Source organism: Excalfactoria chinensis, chromosome 9, assembly GCF_039878825.1.
Source record: "Excalfactoria chinensis isolate bCotChi1 chromosome 9, bCotChi1.hap2, whole genome shotgun sequence".
In the NCBI taxonomy this organism is placed as follows: Eukaryota; Metazoa; Chordata; class Aves; order Galliformes; family Phasianidae; genus Excalfactoria; species Excalfactoria chinensis.
In genome coordinates this window covers 10,077,372-10,102,842 of record NC_092833.1, presented here as the reverse complement: position 1 = coordinate 10,102,842, position 25,471 = coordinate 10,077,372, and the positions used below count along the sequence as shown (strand labels likewise).

General features: G+C 41.3%; 1 protein-coding gene across 1 annotated transcript in view; it reads left to right on the top strand.

Moving 5' to 3' along the window:
- The first annotated feature begins 201 nt into the window (after nt 1-201).
- OSTN (osteocrin) overlaps nt 202-25,471 on the top strand; it is a 48,673-nt gene continuing 23,403 nt past the window's right edge. The window contains exon 1 of the mRNA XM_072344600.1: nt 202-249. The gene's annotated coding sequence lies outside the window, so the exon portion shown is untranslated. The remainder of the gene's footprint in view (nt 250-25,471) is intronic.

Below are 25,471 nucleotides of genomic sequence, written 5' to 3'. Positions count from 1 at the left end.
ATTATTGCTATAGCACGTAATGGATCCAGGAAATAACTGTATCAGAAATCTAAGTCATGGCTTGAAGCAGTGATTGAGCACCTGCTGGGAAGGCTGGGCCAACACAGGGAGCTCAGGTGCATGCAGTGTACCTGATTGACTGGAAGGGGTGGAGCCAGGATCCATCCCTTCCCAGACATCATTTAGGGGTTGGCAGTAGAGGCAAGGGGATCTCATTGGAGACCCCAGAGTACTGCAGGCTTTCCCAGGGTAAGCAGATTCTTTTCTTCATTTTTGTATCTACAGCTGTTACATTTGATCTCATCCTTACTTGTTGCAGTTTAAGACTTTGCTGCTACCTTGTCATTGCTGTGCTTTTCATTGTATTACAGTAACTGGTATCATAACTGAATGTAGACAACGTGAGAAGGCTGCAACACAGCTGACCAATGAGGATATTGTTGCAAGGAGAGTATTGTGTATGGCCACTTTGATTCTGACCACAGGCAAATGTTGCTAGAGTATCTTGTAATAGCAGAGACTTCTTGTATTCACTGGTAAGAGAGTAACACCAGAAAACCACTGAATGTTATGCAAGTCTGTAATAGCTCATCTGAATGCAGAGGTTGTGAGGCTCCCATCTTCCACGATGAGCAGTGCCCTTTAAGTCTAAATCAGGGAGGGTACAGCTGAAGGGGTATCAGACTGTCCTCTCTGGTCCTCCTTTGATATTGCTGGAATTGATTAACTGACTCCTTTGGAGCAGCCATGGGATTATCTGAACCCTTGAGCTCAACAAATGGAGTTCTTTCTTTTATGTTTTTTTGGGTCAAGTACAGTAAGATGGTCAGATAAGATCTATACTACACAATATACAGAACTAAATAAATATGCCTACTTTTTAAAAAGGCAAAAGCTTGATTAAGAATAAATTGTCAGAGAAAATCAGTACTTCCCCAAAATGTTTAGAAGTTTGGCTTTCAGTGTTGTTCTTCTTCCTTTAAGCTTTGGTACAATCAGTTCCCTGTATGTTATCCAATGGATTTTAGGGGATTATAGAAAGTTTCAATATCAATAGACGCCATCTGGCTTTCTGACAGTCATGTCTGCATGAAGTAGAATTTATTTGCAATTCAGGAGCATCATTATATTTATTTTGATGTTTCAAAAGTATATGTCTGTTCATCCTCAGGAATTCTGTAGGGGTATGGGCTGTTTTCACTGTGTTTTTCAAGTTGCTGTGGTAACAAGGAGATACTGCGCTTAATATTTATCATGTGCCAAATCTGTGCCCTGGCTACTGGCCCAATTCTGGGAGGTATTTAATACTGACTGAAAGTGTTAGAGTACTGTCAAGTAAGCCAGAAGTTACTGTGGGGATATAGTCAACATCAGTGTTGTGAAAATGGTCGTATGCCTCCTGAGAACCGTGGAAGGACACAGATTTGATGTACTTGTTTGGCTGCGGTATCTGATAAGTGGTGCAATTGCTTGCCAGACCAGCTGAAGAAGAAAAATCTGGTGTTGTCCTCAGCAGAAACAGGTTGGATGCTTTCAGAAGCTGTTTAAGTGAGTGATACTTTTAAAAAAAATACCATATTTTTAAGCAATTAGAGCAGCAATTAGAGAAATACAGATCATCTGATAAAGGAATACACCTGGATGTTATTTTTCATTACCAAGTGAAGGAGAGGAATGCTGGCATAGTATTCGAGGTTCTGCACTGGCTGCAGAAGGGTAGGGTGGAGCTTGGCTTTAAAGCAGAACCTATGATGAGTTTTATCTTACCTGATATGTTTCACTGACTGTTTCACCTGAAGAAAGCACTGGATTGAGACTCAGAAGCCCTGAACTGTATCCTTGGTGACTGCTCCAAACCAGATGCATGACTGTAGGTGAGTTGCATCATATTCCTCTGCCTCTGTTTCCCACAGGTAGTTATATCCCATTGTTATAAAGTGCTATGAGACATTAAAGTGAGAGTTAAGTGTAGTTTGTTATCTTGAGAGAAAATACACAATACTTAGTTCTTAGCATCACAGGTACTATAGTTCTAAAGCTGGGCAGCCTGCCATTAGAAGTAACTATAGCTTATTATGTACTGGGAATAAAAAGCTAATCAGAGTGACAGTGATAACTGTTTACTTTCAGTTCTACCTGGTTACATGGGTATTTGAATAGGAAAGAATGACCTGGAGTTAAGTGATATGCATTAGCTGAGATCACATCTGTGGAAGGCACATGTTGAATAAAGATCACCAATCTCAAGTTTAGTTTCCTTGGTGATACTACAAACAGAAAAACCAAGCCAGAAAAGATTGCTCAGTAATGTTAAAACTGCTTCTCTCTGATCATGAGGTCCAATCATTTCAGCCTGCAGGTGTAGCATCAGCAAAATATTAAAAATGATCATGAGAACAGCACAGATGGTCTCAGTACTACTGAATCTCTTGAACTGGGGACCTTATACTCTAGACATACTCCTGGCTCTTGTGGATTTTGAGATAAACCATTCAGTTTGTTGTGATTTCTGTTTTATGCTATCATGTAAGAGAAATTGGGGGGGGGAACCCACCACTCTTGAAACCTCACATTTCAGAAGGACATATATATGGGGAAACAAAACATGCAATATGCAAGAAATAAAGCATGTCTAGATGTGGTTGGTGCCGTACGGGTTCCAAGTATTAGGCAATGGGAAAACTAGCATGGTTTCACCAAGGGTTGGTCCTGCCAGACCAACCTTGTTGTTTTTTATGATGGTGTAACTGTGACAGTGAACTAGGGAAGAGCCCCTGAGGTTGTTTATCTGGACTTCAGTAAGGCCTTTGACATGGTCCCCATGACGTTCTCTCCAAATTGGAAACGTGGATTTGGTGGATGGATTCTTTGGACAAAGAACTGGTTGTGAGATCATAAGAGAGTAGTAGTCATCAGTGGCTCAATGTCTGGCTGGGGATCAGTGACGAGTGGTGTCCCTCGGATCAGTGCTGGGGTCAGTGTTCTTAACATCTTCGTCAATGATGTTGACAGTGGGATCAAGTACACAGTCAGCAAGTTTGCTGATGACACTAAGCTGCGTGGTGCAGTCTACACAGCAGAGGGTTGGGATGCCACCTACAGAGACCTAGACAGGTTTGAGCAGTGGGCCCAGGTGAACATCATGAGGTTCAACAAATCCAAGTGTAAGGTCTTGCATGTGGGTTGTGGCAACACCCCTTATCAGTACAAGCTGGGGGATGGAATAGGCAGCAGGCCTCTTGAAAAAGTCTTGGGATACTGGTGGATGATAAGCTGGACATGAGCCAGTGATGTGCTCAGATCCTGGGCTGCATCAAAAAAAGCATGATCAGCAGAGTAAGGGAGGGAATCCTACCCCTGTCTGTACTCTGTGCTGTTGAGACTTCACTTGGGTGAATGACATTCACGTGGGTGAATGACAAAGTTTACAAACATCACAGACATTGTCTAATAGACAACACAAAGACTGGTGAGTTTTCAGTCACCTTTGTCTGTTTTGTGGTTAATTACTCAGAGTACTGCAGAAGGCCCCCAAACTTCTGTACAGGGCAACGTGCACTGCAGAGAGTGCTGCCAGTTAGATCTAGTTCTGAACAAACTACTGTAGCTGTATTGCATAGCACTTTATTGTATGGAGGCTGTAGCTCTGCTGCATGAGCCTAGTTATACAGTGGGCTCTTCTTTTGTCTTTCACTAGCATGTGAAACAGAGCATTAATATGTTATTCCAGATTCAGGGTCATCTACTGTGAGACACGTAACCACATATGGACATTCTCCTCCACTTGCTAGATATGAATAAGTATTGCTAAAGGCAGTATTTCTCAATAGAGATGAGTGTGGAAAATAAAAGTAACTGAGCTTCAATGAGTGAAAGTAAACAGAATGGAGTGAAATGAGCTGTGCAGAGCTGTGACAAAACTGCAGGGTCTTTGGACACAGCCCAGAGATGGGCAGAATCCATGATTAGTCTGGGATCTGGTCAGCTGCATCTGATCAGAGTGAGCCTGATTGTGTCCCAGCTTATAACAGCACAGAGAGAAGAGCAGTGCTGTGCAGTACAACTTGTGCACCATTCAGTCTACTGTTTAAATCATACCATTTTCGTGTCCTTGAGATCTTTACAGTTCCTCATGGTTACTTCTGAGCAGATACCTTTATCATCTCTTTGTTGTGAGACTAATGAACCTATTACCAGAAATCCCGACAATGATTTGGGAAAATCAATGATGCAGAGAAAGACTGTTAGCACTTAACATGCTTTGTAAGCACACTAGCTAGAAGGTCATTGCTAGCAGAAGGAATTATTTTCCTCCTGTCGATAGTATGGCTGGAAGCTGTTAATGTCACACAGTTCTGTGCTGGCCTTAAGAGAAATGATTGGTGTGAAACCTGCCAAGTTTTACTTAAAGGGCTGTTGTTCATATTAGAAACCTTGCAACCTCCATGAACTTAAGGGAAGAAATGGGAAAGGAAGTTTTATTCAGTCATTTATATGTGGCTGTTATTATTTTAAAGTAGTATTTTGTTTTTAAATGAACTGGAATGTTTATATGAAACCTTGAATGTTCAAAGGTTAGTGATTGTAGAGAAGCTGTACTCTGTCAATACAGATACAATCCAGGTGTTATAGGCAGGTGACCTGTAGGAAGAAGAGTTGGGCCAGAGACCAGGTAAAGGTATGGTTCTGAGAAGGCATAGAGCAACAGCATTCCAGAGGTAAACATATTTGAGATCCCTGCAGTGTAGGTCATTGAGGACTGATAACTGTTAGTGCTAAAAGGTGGTTAACAAGTTGGGTTTTGCTGTCTTGTGTTTTCTGTAATGCTATGACAAATAACGCTGCTGTGACCAAAGGGGGAAATCAGATAGCTGGGATGGGACAAGGGAGGGATGAGAAGAGGATAAAAATGGGAGATGTGTGGTTTGCAGGCAGCCTGCTCTGGAGATGATGTTCTGTACACAGTACCTATCCCCTGAGAGGCTATTGCAGGTCTGACTGGGCTTGAGGAGGATAGTTCTGTAGATCCAAGCAAACAGCTTGAGCTGCAAGTAGAAACAACATCCCATGTTCTTGCTATACAACATCCAGGAAAATCTTACCTGAATACAGTTGTGACAGTGCACTGAGTATCAAGAAGCTGCGTTGTTCAGAGTGCTGCTCTGCTTCATTCTCTGTGCCTTTGAGCATGTACCAGACTATTTGGCAGGGAGCTGAGATACTGCAGGAATGTCTGTAGGGCTGTCCTGCAAACTCTGTGGCAAGCTCCTGCTAACCCAGAGAAGCAAGGGACAAGAGAGTCACCAAGGTGAGAGCTGGATTCAGCAGCTAGGCTCTCTGAGACAGTAGCAATATAGCAATTTCTCCAGAACCCTCTGAATCATCATCATCACATTTGGATAGTCTGCTGGGCTTCCTGCAAACCCGTGTATTCTCTCTGAGCATCTTGAAAGCGTTTTGGCCAGCACCACAGGTAGAAGTTCCCTTCTGTTACTAATATTCTTTTTCTTTCATTTTAATTTAATTTCCCCTATCATTTCTCCTCTTTTCCGCTGCACATTTCCCCTTGAAAGCTGAGATTGTACAGTCGGATGTATATTCTTCCTCCCCAAGTGCATGTAGCCTTTTCTCTGCTGTTTGAAGAAATTAACATTTGGGCTGAAGCTCACCTGCAATTCCCATTAATGTAACAGAATGAAACTGACCCACTGGTAGAGAGAAAAGCTCTAATCTCCCTTTGTCTGACATCAGATCTCAGGAGAGGAAAAGAAAGAGACTTAGGAGATGGTTGGGAAATGTTTCTAAGCAGTGGCAGCACATAGGGTGTATTGGCTACTGGTTGAGCCTGAATATCTGAACGCAGCTTGTGTGCTTAACTAACTTTGCCATTGGGAGGTTTGTTCTGAGCAGGCATACAGTATGGATTAGGTGTGTCATCCATGGATGTGTGACCCAGATAGATAATCTAAAAGCTTCTGAAAATTGAACTGTGTACAGAAAGAATGTATGGTTTGAGGGGAGGAGAATTAGTGGAGGGAAAGGAAGGGCCTTGTTTGGAGTTTTTCTTGTATTCAGTGGTAAGGGAGCAACTTCTGCTGTGTTTTATTTATTTATTTATGCCCTAATTATCCTTGTTTAGGGCATTTTTGGGTCTTACTCTGTGGTTGCTGTTTAGGATTTCAGCACGGGCAGAAATATGTTACAGCGAAGAAGTCTAAAACAGTGAGGGAGCACAAAAGATGAACAGTGAGCAAACAAGAAGTTTGCTGCTTGCTTGTGCAGTGGGTGAATGCAATTCCTGGCCTCCTCTGTTCCAGTAAAACAAATTCTGACAAAAGTTGTATGTGAAGAGCAGTTCAAAAAAAGAAGTTCCAAAGAATCAAAGTACCATGTTCCAGACAAAGTATTCCTAGGAAAATGAGTCAGGATAGTTATTAAGAATAATATTTGTAAGGAAATAACTTCTCTATTTTTTCCCCCTCATTTATCTGTTCTTTTCTAGTATACTTATTACTTGCCAAATAATTTGGACAGCACATAATGTAGCATGCTTCTGCTTTTGTTTGTGCAAGCTGTTCCTTGTTTGATGTTTGTAGTGCCTCCAGATGAGAGCTTTCTGGAAGGGACGATTGAAGTGTGGTAATGAGGGTGCTGTCAGTAAGGCAGAAGGAAGAGCATCTTAGCTAGGCTGAAGAAGAAGACAAAGTCTCAAGAGAGGATCATAGATTTCAAGTGGTGTTTTGCTTCATGTGTGCAGTTAAGAGATCTGAAAATGCAGTGAGGATAAAGGGGATAAAGATGTAAACTGTGCAGTGCTCATCTAGAATTTGCCTTCCCATAAGTCTTTACCTGTCTGCTCTCTATCAGGATTGTGAAAACCTGTCTGGTTCTGAGCTACTAAAGGTAAAACTGATGCACAGGACAAGCTCACTTGTATCTGAGCTGTGGATCTGTTTTGCTTCAGGTATTGCAGGAGCTGACTGTTGAGGAAAAGATGTTAAGAAACATGGTAGGTAATAAATTACAAAGTGGCTACATGCAAGAGCTGCAGAATGGAGGTATTTTCAGGCTGCCCACATATAGTATGTAGTGCCTTGTTCTGAGAGTGGCAAGAGCTGTGTGTTTGCTTTCAGTCCCTTGTGAAATGGCTCATATTAATGAGATTATGTATTTTTTCCCTGTAGGAGTTCCTTGCTTTCAGTCTCAATTTCTCCCAGTCCTTGCTGTGACTCCTTGTCTGTTAGAATCCTTAGTGTCCTCTTCCTTCTCTTGGCATTCTTTTCAGACCTGTTTCTGACAGTGCCTCATAATTATTACTCAAAAGGATCCTCTTCTCTGCCATTCCTTCTTTCTTTATTCGGCTGGTAGATGTGGTTGCCTCTTTACAAGTGAGAAAGTTCAGTGTCTTTTGCATCAAACTGAGTTTTCAGCTGTTTGTGATGGAGGCTTCTCAATGCTCTGTGCTTCTCTTTAGCTGAGAATTGACTTCAGGATGCTCTCCTACATCTTTATAGAGGGCAGCAGCTTCAGGGACAAGCTTCTGTGGCACTTACCACTTCTGGGCAGAATTCCAGTCGTCCTTGCTTTGTCAAGCAACCAGAAGAACTTGCTTTTATATATAAGGTATAAGTAGGAGAATACTGAACCAGTAGTCCTTCCAATAGTTTTGTATAGTATGTATTCACGTAGTTTGAATTTCAGCATCTCAGCAGTTCATCTGAAAATTGGAAGTAGGCAGAAAGAGCGGAGGAGACTGTGGCATTGAAAGGAAAAATGCAGAACAAAGTTTTAGTCTGCAAGATAGCTGGATTCAAAGTGTGTTTTTTCTCTTTCTTTATAATAGGAAATGAATCCCAGATTCTGAACTCTGTATCCCTGGTATAAGTTTGCGGTAGCTGTTAAAGCTGAAGAAGTGTCTTTGGGTCTTCAAAGTTCAATGAGAATTAGTGCAGTTTGTGAAAAGGCAGGCTTACTGATACATCAAACTGCTACTCCCTGTTGCATTAACCCTCTCAGTTTTAGGGAGTGACACCCCAGCACCGTCCAGGTCTGCAGTTTATAAGGCTGAGCATTTACAGATCCCAGAGAGCCAGAACACAGAATCTGCAAGGAGAACAGGGGGGGAAAAAAAAAGTAAAATTAAGAACCAAAAATAAATCTCATAGTCCAGCTGGCAAATATTCCCAGGCCTCAACTGCCTTTGGCACCTCTCCACCCCCCAAGGTCTCCAATGGTTCTGAGGCCCCCACCACAAGAAAATCAGAGGTTTTAAAATACAATAATTAAATAAAATCTTGATGTCATTTGGGTTTGGGAGTATTTGGAGGTTAGTGTTGTATGAGTGTATTTGCACATATGTGCCATGTTTTGTTCAAGTCTGAGCTGTTCAGTCACTGAAACCATGAGTGTTTGAGTTTTGGTTGCAGTAGAGATCTGATCCCTTTTCAGTATTGTTGGCATCCTTTACAATCAGACCAGTCTTGCCTCTGCCTTGTGTTCCCTTCCAGATTTGTTCCATTTACTCTCACCTTTGGGTTTTCTAAAAGGTACCCAGAATGGATTGTCCAAACAAGTAGCAGATACCTCCCAGACAAAAAGGAATGTGCAAGATTGCTCAACAGAGTAACATGTTAGCATGTTGCCTCTCTATGCTGTTGTGATCTTTAAGTTTGTTCCAAGGAGGATGACTCCAAAGTGGCTATTTCACACAGTGCATTCCTGGTATTCCCTGGCAGCAGCCTGCCAGCCCTCTTCTGCATCTCTTAATTGCATCTAGTTTAGTAGCTTCTTTGGAAAGATACTTGAGAAGAGAGCAGCAGGTATAACTAATTCTTTTGACGACCTCTGATGTAGAAGCTGACTTTAATTCACTGTGTGTGTCTGTTTATAATCAGCTACTTAAAAATTACAGTTAAGGCAGTTGAGTTTTCTTTATGTATTTTCTTGCAGCTTTCTGACAGCAGCTTCCTTATCACTAGATGAAGTCTTGTGCCTTATTCATCCTCCCATAGTATAAAACTAAGGAGAATTTTCACAGCCTTTTTAAAGGAATGAAGGAAAAGGTAATGAAAGCTTCAGTAGTGAGCTTCAGGTTATTTCCAGGCTTATTGCAATGAGTGCTGCTCTTTACTCTTGACAGGACATGCACTCAAACTCACTGTCTTCATGTTCTATGGCCCAGTGGTGGTGCTTACTGTTGTATATGCTGGAATAAAGTGGAGTTGAATATTTTTTTCAGCTAACCCCTGGCTGAACCATCAGTGTTTCTGTGCTAACAGAGTGAAGGAGGCTGGAGAAGAGGCAAGTCTTAGCAAATATGCTGTCCCTTTTTCTTTTCCCCATTGCAGATAGTGTAGAAACTATGCTAGACCTTCAGTTCTTTTTCCTTTTACTTGTATGGTGTTACTCCTTTCTTTTCAGTGATGAAAGCAATGTTAGTCACGTGTTGACAGTTTAAAAAAGCCTTATGGATTATAATGTCTGACAAAGTCCCAAGTGATGCTGGGACTTGGGGGACACAACTGTGGTCTGAGTGCTCCACTTATCAGCTCCTTGAAGTGGGGAGAGCCAAAGCTGCAGTCATGTCCTCTGGAAGCAGTGCTCAGCAAATAGCTGTAACACTTCTTGCAGAGGATCCATGCACTCTTTTCCAGTAATGTAAATCTCACCCCCAACACACAGCATTGCTGTAGGTGTTACATAGCTCTGGCGTGTTTGGATCAGCCTCAGAGTAGGTAAGGAAATAGATAGTGAAGATGCGTTTCAGGAACCCTGGCATACAGAATGCTTGTCAGTTAGCATCCTACCAAATGGTCAGGATTAGTCCGTTTTATTTTTCTAACTGTACTTTACATATACATAGTATATATACAGGGCTGAACCACACAACAGAATAAAATACTTGCCCTATCTGAAAAAGTAAAAACCTATAAAGTGCATGTGACAGCCTGAAGACTCAAGTCTCCATTCACATTTATGGAAGTTTTACCATTGTCTGCAATGGGACTAGAACTAGGATTTGGCTCGCAGGAAAGGAGCATTAGTTAAATGAGCACAAGTACCCAAGTCAGAAGTTCTGGATTGATTCCTGCATTTTCCAGTCTTTGACTGATTTCTTCACTGCTTTTTGCCTCAGTTTCCCTTATTTGTTGCAGTTTATAATAGATAATTACTCTCACCTTAGAGCTATTAAATAAAAAGTAACTAAATTACTTAAAGCTTATCTTATACCTACTGTTCTGGTTTTGTAAAGCGCTTTTGAAACTCAGCTAGAAGTGCAAGTTTTCTGCTAGCAAAACATCAGCTTCTGCCTGCGTCCTTGGCTTGTTCGGCTGATTCCCAACAGTTGTGTTTGTAAAAGAACATGGAACTCTATAGGTGTTCAGATACAAAGAAGTCTCACTACTTTGAATAAGTGTCCTGATTTTCTAAGAAAAGGATGGAGGGCAAAGAATTTTCTATGTCCCCCACGGATCACAGGTTGGTTTTGAGGTGTCCAGCTAAAGACATTCCACAGATATGGCTCCCACTAACTCGGGGTCACCACTGAAGGGATGTTGCTGTGGTGCAGGGATACTACTGTGGTTAGTTCAGGCACTGCTGTGTCCATCTAAAGACTCAAACACATGTGCATGGCTCACTAGATAAAGTGGGAGAAGCTACTCAGCTTCTCAGTGGATATAACTTTGTGTTATTTTTGGGTGACTCTGGCTCTTTTCTGAAATGCCCTCTTTGTGCTTGCAGGATGGTTAATCTGACTGTATTGCTGTGGTTAGGGTGTAATGCACAGGGCAGCATAGTTTGTGTTAATAATAATCATTAATGAAAAGGCAGTAACTAACAATTGTTATCCCTTGATCTAATTATATCATGCTTACTGTTAAGACTAATGTGTCTGTTCTGGGCTCCAGAGGCTTTGTGACACTTTTCTAAAGCTTTTATTTTCTTCTTTTTTTTCTATCTTTATTATTTCAAGATCCTAAGGTTTTCTGCCAGTCCTAAATTATCCTTTTTTAATATTTATTTGGCTTCCCATTGAAGCCATCCATTCATCTAGTTTCCATAAAACCCCTAATAACCATTTCAAAGTTTTTGTTCTTGGCTCTTTCCAAACCCATAAATACTGGTTTGAAAACCCAACCTGAATTCTGTGCAAATAATTCCCTCCACCACCCCTTCTCCTCTGGTTGTAAGCAGGGCCTTCAGTGTTTTCCTTCCTAGCACTTGTTAGCTATCAGTGGTCCATGTGTCACTCATTTACAGGGGAAAAAACGTAATTGTGGTATATAAACAACTGATAGATGGTATCTAAGAGACATAATGGATGTAGCAACAATGCAAAGTTGCAGTAGGTAAATCAGTTAAAGCAAATCTATTTTTTGCTTTGCCTGTGTGAGGAGGTTATATGCTTATTGGCAGCTCTCAGTTTTCGTGTGGCAGGTGCAAACCAAGCCCAGCCCCCAACAAGGAGCTGGGGCATGAGGAATGTCTGAAGAGTCAGAAACTGCCTCAAGAGGGCTTGAAAATTGCGTTTGGATGAGTGGGGAAATCATAGACATGCTCTGGGGCCAGCTTTGTAGCTTGTCAGAGTGGGAAGGATGAAGCAGTGGAGATAGCCCTTTTGCAGAATATCAGAACCCTGGGGAGATAAAGTTCTTTAAAGAATTGCCTTTTGGACAACAAAACAACATCAGTGTCTTTTTTCCTAACACTTGCCTCTGATACCTAGGATGATATTTGCTTATAATGGAAAAGTTTTCTTCCTGTCAAAAGCAGACTGCCTTCTGTCAAGCTCATCCTTGGGAAACTCCTTGTTATGCTCATATCAGGGTGGTGTGGGGATCAGGGTGCAGAGAACTTAGTACCAAGCCTGTGAGAAGGTGATTGGGTTCAGTCTTCTGTCTTTATGTTTTGTTGGCTCTTTCTTTCTTTCTGCCACATGGATACTGTGTCCTGACTGTGATGGAATTGCCTTATCCCACCTTCTGGGCTTGTGGATGTCAGGTTTACTGCAACTACCCTGAGGCAGCCCTTCATTTAAAAGTACCTGAAGTGAAGTGAATCCAGGGCCAGAAGTCCATCTCATGCCATTTGCAGGCATTGTAGAGCTGTCAGCATAACTGTCTTTTTGGAAGCCAGCTGGTGTCAGAAGTGGGGGGGGCAAACCTAGAGCTACTTGAACTCAGAGGAAAAAAATGTCTTCAAAAGTCTTGAATCCTTACCAGAGATAGAAGTAAATCTTCCAATATGCTTTTTCTATATAGAGATGCTGAGTGGGGCTTTTGGCCAACATCTGAAAAACCGGGGCCTAAAATTAGGCCCCTAAAATACCAAGAGCAGCGAGCAATTCCAACTGATACCAAGTTAGGAAAAAGAGCCTGAAATAAACAGATTCCTCAGTAACCAAGTTCCTGTTTTTGAGACAAGTGTTCATTCTCACAAATCAAAACATCAAGAAACCAGGAAAAAAAAAAGAATGAAAACATCAAATCAAATCCCAGCAGCTCTATGATATTATCAGCCAAAGCATGTCTTAATAGAATGTTTTCCAAAATTCCTCAGGGAGTACCAGTGAGCCATGAAGAGGATATTGCTCTTTTTTGAAGTATTAGATTGGTTTTTTTGGAATGCATTGCATTTATTCCTGTGTCCTGTTTGTTCTTCTGTTAAGTCATGGATTTGATGTATAGCTCTTTTGTCCCTCTTGGAGTTTCTTCCTTTTCCAGGCTTATGCTGTAAGATATGTATTTTTAAAAGCATTGGTCTTCTCATTTTTTTCTGGCCTTGTGATGGGCAGCATGGTTGTCTCAATTGGTAGATAGAGTAGTAAAGCAATTAGAAACAGTAAATACACTGCCAAGAGGATAAGATTGATGTCCAAGGACTATCTTGCTTTGTTAAATGTGTGTGTACATTGTCTAGAGCAATCCTGTTCATGGAATTAAATTGTTGGGGCTACTGAAATGTGAATGTCAAAAATATCCATAGGAGTGGCTGCAATCCTGAGAACACCTCAGAATTCTTTAGAAATAGTACCTGGATCAGGTTTTCAGCCCTCTTTTGAATTTGTGGTGCTGTTTCTTTCTGCATATGATAAAGCTGACCACATTTTTATTATTTTTATGTCTCTGTGAGGAACATATACAGTGTAGGAACATTTGGAACATATTAGAAACATTAAGGATGAATAAGCAAGAAGACCCTGGAAGACTTAGTAGATGATTAGCTCTTTATTATTGCATTCACAATTGTTACCCTGGCTTGAGCATCTAAGTAAACAATTTACTGTTTGACTTGAGTTGCTGTATCATCCCAGTACTCTGCTTTTTAGTCAAGATCTTGTTGCCCAGTTATACAACCAGAAGACAGTTTTTGTCCCAGGAGTTCACATGGCTGCTTGACTTCATGCAAAGGGAGGGAGAGAGGACTTGTATTGGATGGAACTGCGAAGTGCCCCCAGCTGAGTGCATGTAACTGCTCAGACTGCTTTGGCAATCAAACAATTTTTTGCATGTACCTGCAGAGAACATAGGAGAATGAGTGTGTTTACGGGCTCAGTTTTCATACTTATAATACAGGCTGAAAAAATAATATCATCAAGAATTTATACCTTGAAATCTATGGGTGAGGGAGAATGTAGAGGGGACCCTGAAAAATGTGGTGAAGAAACTAGACTGTCTGACTATCCTTACTAAATACAGTGTGAGCTTCCTTTTTTGACAAGGAATCTGAACAAGGGCTGAATTCCACTACAGTCCTTGATGTTGTCTATCCTCTTTCTGTAATTAGAAAATTCATTAGTCCCTGCAAATGGAGAATGATAAAAAGCTCAATCTTCCACAAGCCCTACTGGAAACTTGCTCTGCTTGAGAGAGTTATGCTCTGAATCAAGAGACTGGCACTGATGAAAAGCCCTAGACAGACCCTGACATAGAAAGGGGCTTTCCATGCCACTACTCCCAGTGCAGTCTTTTCCATTTTAAGTTCAGTTGCAGTCATGGTGGCAGTAGTTTTGTCCATTGTCAGTTTATGGTGGAACATAAATGTAGTTTTAAAAATACATATTGGGTTTAAATGCAGCTCAGAATGTCAGCATATTACTCTGTGGTCTGACAACAGCAGTGTTCTAATAAAATCACAGCCCTTTAACTTCTGGAAGGCGACACAGAGAATGATAATTCTCTGATATTCTAAGTTATATTTTCTCTTTATGGCTCTGGCAGATTTCTAGAATGTTCAATGATATCCAGACAAAAACCATCTTAAAGAAGCCTTAACTCTGCCTAGAAAATTATCCTGATGTTACCTACATTTGGAGCTTCTTCATGCTACTTTTAATAGAATGATTTTGTGTTTTAGAGGTGTCTTATGTATGTGTGGTTGGGAGGGTGTTGCATTCCTCTCCTCCACCCTCATTCAAGAAACACACTGCTTCTGTTATTTCTGCTGGGGTGCCCATAGGAATGTATGCATATCTCAGTTACCATGTGAGGTACTGTACTCCTATCTCTGTGCTGGAAGACTTTATGGTGCTTCCATCACTTTCACAGTGCGTACCTGTGGATGCCACCTTTTCTGCAGAGAGTTGCTTGGCAGCAACACAGAAACAATGGAACAAGGTCACCTTTGTTGCCTTGCCTACTCATAGCTGCCTAAATGTCAAAGGAAAGTAATGAAGGTGACAAGAAGTGGGTTCCTTCAGCCTGGGAAAGAGACTGAACTGGTGATTTTTATAGACAGTACCAAAATTATAGGGTGTGGCACTGCATAACTACTGCCTCTGCCTAGCTTTGAGACTCATAAGTCCCCTTTCTCCATTTCCTAGCAGCTCTGCAGGTTCTGCTGCATCTCTTTCCTTCTCAGTTGGCAGCAGTTCTCTTTCTCCAAGTAAGCAGGCATCGCTCTGATGTTGTTGAGCAATTCCTAAGGTAGTTTACATCTCCATCCTTGACTGTATTGTAACTCCCTTTGTAAAAGTTATGGGCTGTTTCCTGCTCTCTTTTCTCTATCTGCTTCAAGAAAGGGTGAGAATTTTCCAAAGTATGGAAAATTACTGTGTCATAATTGGCTTTTAAGTGAGATTGTTGCAGTTGCTGAATCCTATATCTTTGTATTCATACTGGATGCCACTGCCTTAGCTTAACACAGTGCGTGCTGGCTTAACAAAAAGTAAATGCTGCCTTGAGATTTGGTGACTTGATGCACAGGAAGTCTATTAATTCTTCAGCAGTTCCTTTTCACCTTATGTAATATGCAAGCAAATTCTTACTGTCATCTGAGGAGGCACTTTTTCCATAGGCCTAGTCTGATGGGTTTTGTTTGGTTCTTTCTTTGAGTGCTCTAAGAACGTGTAATACAGTGAGAGCTGGGTTAAATTTTTCAGCTGCTTTATGTAAAACAAATAAGTCTGGGCAAAGGAAGGAAAAAGGTGTTTGAAATAATTCCAAAGAACTTTACATTATTTTCAAAACTTGGATTTACAGTCATTTTCCATCAAAACTGCACTTTGAGGAAATTGTAACAATTGTTCGACTACTGAAAATCTGTCAGCTTTTTCAATCATAGGGATAATTTTCTTGCATATCGTAGCAGGTTCCAACTTCAACTTTCAGTTTACTTTTCCCTTTAACTGCATTAAGCATTCATTCACTCTTGGATTCACTCTTTATATTAGCCCCAGCACCATTACATCTCAGAACATTCTTCTTTTATCACTGTACTGTATCATAATAGGACCAATAGGGAACCATTACAGTTTATCCCCAAACCCCACCATTTCTTTGTATAACATCAGTTAAAACTGCTTGGATTTGTAGCAACTAAGATATGTAGCAACCCACTTTCAAATAATTTATTTATATTTGTTAAAAAATTTAAAAGTATGTATTTTTCTGCCACTGGCTTTCTTTGAAGGTAACAAACACAGTGTTGACGAGTCAGGCTTCTGTATAGCTATGCTGATTCACACTGGCTGAAGATCTGAGCAAATTCAAAGTTGCGTGGCATTTGGACTTAGAGCAGGAACCTTAAATCAGAGGTCTTTTGCATCTCTAACATGTGGGTATGGCAGAAAGGTTATCCATCGGAAAGCACATGTGGTATCGTAAAAAGATAAGTGCAGCTCAGTTCTTCTGTTTTGTGGGTGCTGTAGTTAGCAGAACTGCTGCCTAACTTGAATGCCATGCTATTTCTTCTGGATCCCAGTGACTCATGCAGACTGGCTGCTTCTACCCCCAAAGAAAGGGGCTGCAGTGTTTCTTTCATTTCTTTGAGGGCTTTGTCTCCATCATCAGTAAGAACATACCGTCCCTTTGCCAGACAGAGAAGGCAAATCACCACATCACCTTTTCATCCTGGAGCCAGTCCTGGAACTTCTGTAGCTCAGGCTCTGGTAAACCAGGAAGCATAACTCATGCCTTTGCTGCTTGTGAACGAGGTGGCAGCCAGAATGCCAGTTTCAGACATTTCCCTGGCTTTCTGCTTGCTTTCTGCCACATGGGCGACGTCTCTAATGTAACACTCACATCCTGTATGTATTATTGTCTGTCTGTAGGTGTTCAGACATGCAATTGTGTTCCAGAATTCAACACGTCACCACATGCTGTCTGCCCAGTGCCCTGAGCCTGTGGCTGCAGGGACATAACAGTTCAGCTTAGTCTGAAATGGAGGAAGGTTAAACTGAATCAAGTCATCCTGTTATAAACTAAGGGTGTACAAACATAAAATAACTGTATATTAGCTAACTGTAGTAAGCTGTGGTGACTCCACTGTACTGTGTAAGGCTTACTTCACTTAGAATGTGAGGCTGTGATTCAGGAGAGGTTCTTCCCATTCTGACCTGGCAGGGCTGTGACCTGTATTTGGGTCCATGAGTGTCCAGTCTTGTGTTTTACTTGAAACTGCTGCAAATGCATTTTGTAAAAGCCCTTCTCCTTTGATAGCACAGGAAAAGAAATTGAGAGAGTGTAATGTTCTACCTGGACCTTGTTTCATAGAAGCATGGGAGCAGTGGGAGAACTGCCTTGAGCCTAGAGGAGGTGCAGGAGAGCTTGGTACTGACCTCTGGAGGTGATTAGAATGTCCTAATGATATGCTGTTAATGAAGGTTGGGTGCCTATGTCAACTGCTACAGGAGTGCTGGCAGGATGATGTACTTGTTGATACATCACTTCAGGTGTTAAGGCTTTTCCAGGGTACATGTGGCCATATATAAGCATAGATTGACAGTCAGGTATGATACAACAAACCATCTTTATTCCATTGCCACAGAGGCAGAACTGATGCTCTTTTACACCTGCCATGCAAGCAAGATTGATTTGTCACCTTCAGCTTTCTACACAGAGGAGTTAAATCTCTGCTGCCTCTTGAAGCACTGACCCTTTAGAGAGGGCAGAGGGACATATTCTGCACTGCAGATAGTATTCCTGTGAAGTTCAGCAATGCTAGTGTGAAGCATAGGGCATCAACAAACCTGGAATAAAATACTGACCCCCCCCAGATGATGAGCCAAGGTTTGCCAACTGTATACATGGCAAAGAGGGATCAAAATTACAGCAGTTAATTTCTTGCTTGAGGGTCAAATAGCAACTTCCTACTCACACTTCTGCAGAGCCAGCCCCTTTTCCAAAATTCAGCACGCTCACATTACACTGTATTCAAAAATCCTTGCTGTTCTTAGAATATTTCCTTAGCTCATTTGTTCAGTGAGGGGCACAAGGGAAAGCAATTAATGCAGCAAAGGTGGAAAATGGAGGTAACGGTGCAATCTAATCACCACTCCGCTGTGGAGAAAGCCACATCTCTTCTAACCACAGAGGAGGTGTTTAGTGCTCCGGCTCAAGGCAAATATTTCCTTATCACTCAGCAGCAGTTAGACAGGATGTGCCAAAACCAGCCAGGTCTTGCAGCATGAGGAAAACAAGAGCTGCATGGAACTGTCATCAGCAACAGGAGTCTTAGAATTTAGGCTTGGCTTTTCTGGCCGTCCTTAACGCAGGCAGCAGGACACGTTTCAAGGCTGTGAGATTAAAGTTCTGCAAACTTCAGTGCAGAGCTAGTGCCTGTCATTGCTTTTAACTCTTTTAAGACTGTCAGTGACTTGCATCCTCCAAAGTCTTTGTATCTGGCTGACATAAACTGTGCAACCTGACCTCATGTATGTTATCTGAACATCAGTGAAACTTGCTGTATAGATTCTCATGACATTATTCCCTGTTTGCATTGAGGTCAGGACACTGAATGCTGGATTTATGTCGTGAACAAGCATGAAAATCATTTTCCTCTAAGTCCTTCTGTTAAGAAAACATTACCAGGTGGTGAAGAGTTTCTTAAAAGACTGTAGCCTGAAAGTATTTAGAAAAAGTGAGCATCTTGAATGTTGCAACTGAACTATCACCCAGCTCCTAACTCAGTTCCTGTAGTGGAGATCTTGTGTAAGGTTGGAATGATGATGTTTTGATATATGTAACAAGTAAAGTAGACACACAGTGAGAACCTGGGTACAGCTTCTGTTTCTTCATTGCTTTCATTGAAGTATTGCTTTTGCTTCTGAACTATAAGCCTGAAGTTTTGCTTCTGCTGTTATAGACAGTTGCATCAGATCATACTGCTTATGAGCTGGTCAGAATGCAAGTAGAGCTTTGCTCTGAGTAGTGTCCTGTACCTTAAGCCATGGTTCTGCTGGCTAGCTGCAGATAGGTTCTTTACTTCCTCCCTGGGTCAAGTCCAAGAGATAGTATTTTATTAATGAATAAAATGCAACTTCAGTCTGATTTATGACTCAGGATGTGATGTAGAGATTGCTGAAAGGAAACCATCCAAATGAAGCTTCAGGAAATTCAGGATTAAACACTGCTTCTCTGCAGACTGATCTGTGGATTTATATACACTGACACTGAAGTGTGCTCGCATGCAATGACTTTTCAGCATGGATGCTATATACTGTTGGTGCCCAATATGCGGTTTTCTCAGAGCTATTTTAATTTGTAAGTCCATGCAGAACTATTAGCAAGATTTCAATAATTACCGAGGAATTGTAGAAGTACCAGTTAAAATGTCAGATGTTTGCTGTATCAAATGTCAAGTCACATACTTCCATTTAATGAAATCAGTTTCCAGTAGAGTTCATAACATCATCAATGACCTAAATAGTACACCTGACAGCTTGCCTGCCACGTTGAGCTGTAAATCTGTGTAACTAATGGTATATCGAAAAAGAAAAGGTCAATAAATGCAGAAATGTGTGGAGAATCTAATCTTTCCCTGGCACTCGTTATTCCTCTTTTTTTCACTCTTCTTTTCTTTTATAATCTGTCACATTAAACTAGTCACGCTTGGCAAGGCCCTGGACAGGACAGGTTTCCGATAAAGCTGCAGCCATTCTCACCATACAGCATTGGATGAAAAAAGGCAGTGACTGCTGATCTAGGCACACACAAGGGGAAAGCGTCTGTTCTAGAAATGCAATTTAGGAAATAGCCATAAACGTATGTAAATATATTGAAATCAAAAAAGAGATGCAAGAGACTACACAAGTCAATCACCACTCAGCACTGAAAAGATTTTTTGTTGAATTTGGTTTTGTTATGAACATGACTGCTACTGCTGAGAACAAAAATGCACTGGTGTTTTGAGCTGTAGACCTGGTAGCCTTCCCATCTACTGGTACATTTTTTCCCTGTAGTGTTCTTAACACTTTGCTGAGTCCAGAAAGAAATGACTCAGTCAAAAGGGCTTCCTCCATCTCTCTTGGGTGATTATTCCACAGCCTGTTAGGTCTCCCCATTAAGAAATGTTTCCAACATCGTTTTCCTCATGCTTTTAAAGTATCGTTCTGCCAGTGTTATCCTAAACAATACTGTTCCATCATTAGTGTTTCCATTTCTTCTGAGCTTGTCTGTAGTTATCATATACTTTCCAGCATTTCTCTCTGTTGAGCTTCAAATGCTTAATGTGTTTAACCTTTCCTTTTGTGTCGAGCATAGGCTGGCACCAGGATATTTGTAAACCATTAAAAAGGGTAGTGCCAGTTAAATGTAATTACTTTCTTCTGTTGCTTTTATGGTAAAGGTTGTGCTAGAGAACAAGGGCAGCTTCTATTCTGAACTATGTGGAAAAGATGCAACAGCTAAACAAGAATTACTTATAAACAGACTATATATAGAAATGCATTAGTTTAGTATCCACCCTTGATTTAAGTCCACAAGGGAAGCAGTTAAATTTAATAGATGCCGGCCTCTCAAACAAAGACGTAGCATATATGTGCACACAAGAAATTCCATCCAAACTGATGAATATTATCAGGTTTACTAGTATTCTGTATTTTAACTGCAAAGAATATCTCTAAAACCACCAGAGTCTTTTAGACTGTGGGAAACGTTGCAAATGTTACCACACTATGTCTGGATGCATAATATGTATGTGTTTTTATATCTCAGCATATTTGGGTTTCTTTGAACTTTAAGATTAACTGTGAATTTCTTGAGTATACAAAGCTCACTTTAGGGATAATTATATTGTCACTGTATTGCATATTATCCTACATTGCTGATATGTATTGAGTATATTTTTTTGAATTAAAGGTAGGGTTTGATAAATATCTCTTCTAGTGAAGTTGAAAATGTTTAACATTTACCTTTGTCTGGTTGGTCATAAATTTACTAAGTTTTGAAGGCTTTGGGTTGAAATCTTCTGTGCCATATTTTCCATGTGTCAGACACAGTATGGTAAATGTAAATGTTATGATCGTTTCAGTTAATATGTTTAAGCCAATTCTGAAAACAAGAAAACAGAAAAATGCAATATAAAAATGCAGGAGCAGTCATACCAGGTCAGACCAGCCGTCTGTCTAGCTTGGGATAGTCATTCTGACAGTGGCCAGTATGCAAGCATTTTTGACACTTCCTTCATATATTCTCGCAGCCTCCAACAGTTTGTGGCTGAGGGATTTTAGAACCAGACACAATATTTTGTACTTAATAGTCTTTGAGGGATTTTCCTTTGGTGACTTTGTTTTTGAATCTGTGTAAGCTTTTGGCATCTAGAATATGGTAAGGAGTTCCACTGCTTAAATACCCAGTGGTTGAAGAGAGCTCCTTTCTGTTTTTCAAGCCTATTTCCTGTCATTTTCAATTGAAGGTCCTGAGCTCTTACATTGGAAGCAATCATTTAGAAGATGAGTGTCTGCCAAACCCCATCTCAGTCTTCATTTCAGAGTCGTAACAGTCAGCTCAGAACCCTTTACTATGTAGGCAAATAGAAATATTTCAAGTTGTTTGCTCCTCCATGAGCCACTTCACATTTACTGACAATTTTATCTGCCCCTTTTCTGGCCAGGCACCCCATTGTGTCATCTTCATCCAAAATTTGTCATTATCATCACTAAACACCTGGAGGGTATATTATCAGTGGCAAACTGTCTTCTCACTATTGTCTTTCTTTTCTAAATCATTGCATAAAGCATATTTTTTTCTCACGTTAGGAGTTTTAAGTGTTCTTTGAGCAGCTCAAATATATTCACATGCTAGAAAAGAGACTTCAAATAGGAGACAGTGCTGTCACAACATGCATGTTGCTATCCCTGTGGATAGCATCTCAAGGTATCTCAAAGTGTTGTGGGTTGTGTTAAAGGGAATGAAGCAGATGCTCAGCAGTATTAAAAGAAACTATGGATGTTCAGCTTTACTGAATTATTACTCTATTGTACTGACATGACTTTAAAGGGCTGACTTTAGATTCCAAAGATCAGCAGATTTTGGCTAAAGTATGAAATAGCAGACCCAACAGTGACTGGAACTGAGGGTGAGACTTGCTTAGAAATCAGTAGACTGTTGTGTGAGGTGTAAAAATAATGTTCCAGGATTAAGAATGAATGAGAATCAGTCTAGGAGACAGGACAAGGAGAAGTGGACAGAAACTGGAATAGTAAGTTCCACATGAGTGTGTGCAAGAACTTTATGGTGAGGGTGACAGGGCACTTGGACAGGCTGCCCAGGGGGTTTGTGGGGTGTCCTTCTCTGGAGATATTCAGAACCTGCCTGGATGCCTACCTGTGTGACCTGGTGCAGGGAACCTGCTTTGGCAGGGGGGTTGGACTCGATGATCTCTGGAGGTCCCTTCGAACTCCTACGATTCTGTGATTCTGTGATGAATGTTCATGCCTCATTGGGGTTACGTGTGCTGAAATTGAAACCCATATTTAAATGCTTTGCTGGACCCTCAGTGAATGGCGTAGTTGTCTGTAAATATTGAATATATGTGAATTGTTTGCAGTGTATGGCCGGGAGTAGTTTGAAAATAACCTATCAATTGTAGTGCTTCTGATTATCGACCTTCGCAGATCAGCAGTTGTTTTCTTCTTTTCTCATGCATTTCTCCCTGAATCCCAACCTGCAGACTCTGTGGGTCTGTTTTGGCCCCTGCTGAAGCTTATCAAGAAAATATCAACAAGATTTTTATTCCCCCTGGAATAAAGTTTCTTAACCTCCATTTCTCCCCCTCCTTTCTCTCCAAGAGGTCTGTTCCACACGGCCTGTGGAATTCTGGCTTCTTCTTCATATCTGGAAGAAAAACTAATTTGAAAATGCTGGAATTTCTCAGAGATCAGAAATTCCTTTTTCCGGATAGTTCTACATGAAAGGGTGCTAGTGATTTCTGTGGCACTCGGATTGCCTGTATAAGGTTGTCAGGCAGGTACAACACCTGTATGGAGGAGGATGTGGCTGTGCAGCATCACATCCAGCTCCTTGCCAGAAGGCAAGGCACCCCTCTGCCTCAGAAGTGGTGGCTGGGGTTTCTTGTGCCTCCTCTTTGTTCCTTTGTTAAATCTGTTCCAGATTAACAGCTCCTTTGCTGAGTCAGTTTAATGTTTCCATCTGTAAAGGTAGTGGATATCTTTGCTAGAAATGGGATTCTCAGAAGTTCCTAAGAGAGTCAGCTTTCAGCTCTCAGTAAATTTCAGTGGGACACTTTGATCCAAGCCTGCCTGTAAAAGGGAATTTTGAGTTGTGCCAAATGCCATTGTTCCTTTAGACGACACGTTTTTCCCAACATAAAAGGAGAGAAAATAATGAAAGTAGGGAAGAGTCTGTTAGGAAAGGAATTAAAATAGTCCCAATATCTCCCTTTATCCAGTCTCTGAAGCTACTGTTTCCTCTTTCACTCTGTCATTTTTGCAGTGTGAAACTGTCTACTATCCAGATTCTTTCTGTTACGTTTTTTGGGGGGAGAGCAGAAGAACAACAAATTTCACTGACTTGCAGTAGAAGCAGGGGGTAAGTGGGGCCAGGAAGTTCAGCTTATATGGGATAAATAAGGAGAATATAAATCATTCCAAAAGAAATGTGCAAAGGTGTGAGAGTGATCTTGAAGGAGTTTCAATGCCGGTTGTGACCGTGTACACTTAGTTTTTGAGTATAGGATTGACGTAGGTCTTCATTTTCCAATGTGTGCACCTCTGAAAGTCATTTCCATAGGATAAACTATGTTCATGACTCTCACCAAGCTGGCTGTGTGTGCTTGGAATTGGTCTGCCTCAGAGCCATCTCTGAGTACCCGATGTTTTACAGGCAGAGGAAGGAGCTTTCACAGATAGTAGTCTACCTGGCTGTTTCTTTCTAGCTCTCTACCCTAGTGTGGGTTAGCAGTGGAAAATACTATTGGTGTAAGACAGAAGCTGCTTTATATGGCTGAATTCAGGCTTCAGCCTGCTTTTAACCAGAACTACCTCCTTGGGCTTCAGTGGTTTTTTTTATTATTTTTTTATTTTATTTTATTTTTCTAATTGACTCAAGTATAAAGAGGAGAACATCAAGTGATAAAAATCTCTTCCAGTAAGTAATCCTGGATCTGTCTTTGCCATTAAAGTCTCTCTTCACAGCAGGGTCTTAAGAAAGTCCAAGGAATGCACGTCTGTAGATTCAGGAACAGGCACAACAAGTCTAAGTGCCTTCCTGAACCAGTGCCTTAAAATAACTTCACCAATGGCCATTTGTGCAGTGACATTTTGGAAATGTGCACTGCCTTATTAGAAAACTTGACTGTGAATACCAGGCAATCTACTGCGGTTCCTGGGATGTCAGCCCAGAATCCCAGCAGCCTTCCCATCCCAACGCAACTCAGAAAAGCAGTTTTTAAATTAAAATCTTCATGCAAAATAAATAGATGCTGCGAGATGGGAAGCCTCATAAATTGGAAAATGTCAGTTGGTTTTGCAGAGGCGAATGGGAGATTGTTTATTTTCACCTCATAAACATTTCAGAGGGGGTTCTAGCACTTTGTTAAACTGCTGCAATATTGCAATATTCCAAGTTTATACGTACCTAGTAAGCTCCCAGAAGCAGCAGGAGGGCTTGGTTTCAGCAGCCCCACAAGTGGTGACTGCATTCTGTTGTTGTACTAGATCAGCATCCCGGTAGACAAACCTGATAGACAAACCCTATGTGTGCTTCCTTCTGTGGCTCTATTTTCTGTTTGTGGATACTGGCTTGAATTCAGCCTCCATCCTACCAGCAGCTCACCTGCCACACGTGGTGCAGCTGGGTCTTGCACCAGCTTTGGAATTTACAGAGGACTCTCTGTAAGGCAGGATCCCACCCTGGCATGTGGTTCAGCTCCAGTCTGGGTTATTGGCCAAATTCTCAGCTGCTGGAAAGTTGAGGTGATTCAAAGTCATTGTGAAAATCTGCACTGCTCTGTGCAGTAATTTATTTCCACTTGATGTCAGGATATTTGTGCTCATTTGCCCCACTGGAAACTTGCTTAAGCTATTGGAGTACAGAGGTGTTTCCTTTGATCTCAGCTGGTCTCAGAGCGCTCCAGTTCTCCTGGACCACGACTTCATTTAGGTTGTACCAAATTAAATGCTACTGAGGACAGAGAAGCTGTAACAGCATTATAACACTTTGAGATAATTACTTATTTTTCTAGTTTATCCACCCCCCTGTGCTGATGTTTTCTTATGTATCCTTTACCCTACCTCAGCACAGTGAGACTGGCTATTATTTCCTGACCCACATCCTCTTCTGAAGTCAGTCTGACTGCCAGCAGGGCTGGCAGTGGTGCCCAGCGTACCCCCTGCTGACCATTCACCCAGTTGTATTTTCAAGCTCATATCAGTGGTAAAGCTTTCATCTAGTGAAAGTGAGCATGAGCCAACAAAGTCAGCAGTTCTGAGTCAGTGATGGGGAGATAAGTGTCATGGGCTAAAGCCACAGTGCACAAGGTTTTTGTCTGGGTGTTAACGGATGTGTTCTTGACAGACACCAGGCAAGGTTAACCATCTGGACAACATCTCCTGAATCTGTGGGTGTTTTCTGTTCCATTATTCTCATTGAGCTGTATGCCTCCCTCATCTGGAATATCTCCATTGATTTTAGTGAGATCTGGATTTTCATCAGCACTAAAGAGTGTTTAGTTTGTTACTCGTAACACTGACACTGCCTCATCCCTGTAAGGACTGTGGAAAATGGGCCAA